This window comes from Schistocerca piceifrons, unplaced genomic scaffold, assembly GCF_021461385.2.
Source record: "Schistocerca piceifrons isolate TAMUIC-IGC-003096 unplaced genomic scaffold, iqSchPice1.1 HiC_scaffold_28, whole genome shotgun sequence".
Classification (NCBI taxonomy): domain Eukaryota; kingdom Metazoa; phylum Arthropoda; class Insecta; order Orthoptera; family Acrididae; genus Schistocerca; species Schistocerca piceifrons.
Window position 1 is genome coordinate 37,501 of NW_025728493.1, and position 2,500 is coordinate 40,000.

Here is a 2,500-nt window from a genome sequence, read left to right on the forward strand (position 1 = left end):
AGGGTTTCGTGTGAACAGCCGTTGCACACGAGTCAGTCGATCCTAAGCCCTAGGAGAAATCCGATGTTGATGGGGGCCGTCATAGCATGATGCGCTTTGTGCTGGCCCCCGTTGGGCGAAAGGGAATCCGGTTCCTATTCCGGAACCCGGCAGCGGAACCGATACAAGTCGGGCCCCTCTTTTAGAGATGCTCGTCGGGGTAACCCAAAAGGACCCGGAGACGCCGTCGGGAGATCGGGGAAGAGTTTTCTTTTCTGCATGAGCGTTCGAGTTCCCTGGAATCCTCTAGCAGGGAGATAGGGTTTGGAACGCGAAGAGCACCGCAGTTGCGGCGGTGTCCCGATCTTCCCCTCGGACCTTGAAAATCCGGGAGAGGGCCACGTGGAGGTGTCGCGCCGGTTCGTACCCATATCCGCAGCAGGTCTCCAAGGTGAAGAGCCTCTAGTCGATAGAATAATGTAGGTAAGGGAAGTCGGCAAATTGGATCCGTAACTTCGGGATAAGGATTGGCTCTGAGGATCGGGGCGTGTCGGGCTTGGTCGGGAAGTGGGTCAGCGCTAACGTGCCGGGCCTGGGCGAGGTGAGTGCCGTAGGGGTGCCGGTAAGTGCGGGCGTTTAGCGCGGGCGTGGTCTGCTCTCGCCGTTGGTCGGCCTCGTGCTGGCCGGCGGTGCAGGATGCGCGCGCCTGCGCGGCGTTCGCGCCCCGGTGCTTCAACCTGCGTGCAGGATCCGAGCTCGGTCCCGTGCCTTGGCCTCCCACGGATCTTCCTTGCTGCGAGGCCGCGTCCGCCTTAGCGTGCTCCTCCGGGGGCGCGCGGGTGCGCGGATTCTCTTCGGCCGCCATTCAACGATCAACTCAGAACTGGCACGGACTGGGGGAATCCGACTGTCTAATTAAAACAAAGCATTGCGATGGCCCTAGCGGGTGTTGACGCAATGTGATTTCTGCCCAGTGCTCTGAATGTCAACGTGAAGAAATTCAAGCAAGCGCGGGTAAACGGCACCTAGCCGGCCAACCGGCCGTGCCGAAAATCTTGTAACTTTTGCAGCTATGTATACCTGTAGTGAGTGCCACCGCAGCTTTACAACCAAGAACGGTCTCGGGGTCCATCGCCGCCGCCAACATCTTGCGGCCGCCAACGCGGAGATCGTCACGGAGAGGCATCGCGCGAGGTGGACGGAGGAAGAAGTCCTGTCGCTCGCCAAGGCGGAGGCCGAACTGTTCCTTGAGAGGGACGCCCGGTTCTTCTTCGTCAATCAAGAACTCATCAGGATGTTCCCCGACCGAACGCTCGAGGCAATCAAGTGCCGACGGCGGCAAGCTGCCCACAAACAGCTTGTCCGCCAATTCATGGAGGCGCTTGAGGTCGGTCGGGGGGAAGAGCCGGCGTCCCGCCGGGGAGCAGCGAGCCCGCTGCCTGACGCGGGCGAGGCCGCTGCGCCGCCCGTCGACGCAGCCGAGGACTTCGCGGCCGACACCACCGGGCCGCCGCCGGAGGGGCCGACTGACGCCGCCATCTGGGAGCATCTGGCGGGGCTACCCGCTTCCGCCCAGCGTTTCTCTGCCCTGGATCGTGTCATAGGTCTGGGGCGGGGCACGCCGCCCGATGTCATCCTGGGCATGCTCCCGGATGCCCTTGCGTCGGTCGGGTCCAGAGGGGAGAGATCGATCACCAGGACACAGCGGCCGCGCCAACCATCGAAGCGGCCGCCTGCCGCGCCGCCGACGCAGAAGCGCAAGCGGCGCCGCTGGGAGTACGCGAGAACGCAGGATGCCTTCCGACGGTCGCGTGCACGTTGCGTGCGCGGCCTCTTGGATGGCACCCTGCTCCAGCCGCCACCTGCCATCCCTGGTCTGCTGGACTTCTGGGCGGACCTCTTCACTAAGAAGCCCATCTCCACCGCGGGCTTCATTCGTGACCGCCTCCTCCCGCACTCAGAGCCTGTCGCTCTCGAGTGCATATGGGGGCCGGTCACACATGAGGAGGTCGCCGCCGCGTTGCCGCCCAGGGGATCAGCAGCCGGGCCGGACGGCCTTACCCCAGCGGAGTTGCGGCGCCTGCCGCACGAAGTCCTGGTGAAAGTGATGAATCTCTTCCTTCTGGCCCGCGCCCTTCCGGAACGCCTGCTTCGCGCGCGGACGTCCCTTCTCCCGAAAACGGCTGCACCAACATCCCCCGCTGACTTTCGCCCCATTACGGTCTGCTCGGTGTTGGCGCGGACCTTTCACAAGGTTCTCGCGTCACGCCTGATGCGCGCATGTGCTGTGGACGAACGTCAGCGGGCATTCATCCCTCGGGATGGGATGTTGGAAAATACCTTCATCTTGGACACTGCTCTCACCGACGCAGTTCGCTCCTGCCGCTCTGTCTTTGTGGCATCGATCGACGTATCTAAGGCATTCGATTCGGTAGATCATGCTGCCCTTCGCCCCGTGCTGAAGGCGCATGGCCTGCCGGATTGCTTTGTCGAGTATGTCGAGCGGTGCTACGAGGGCAGC

At 63.2% G+C, this 2,500-nt stretch overlaps 1 pseudogene; it reads left to right on the top strand.

Annotated features, from left to right (window-relative positions):
• The window catches only part of LOC124744293, a 7,603-nt pseudogene that overhangs the window by 1,858 nt on the left and 3,245 nt on the right, over window positions 1-2,500 (top strand).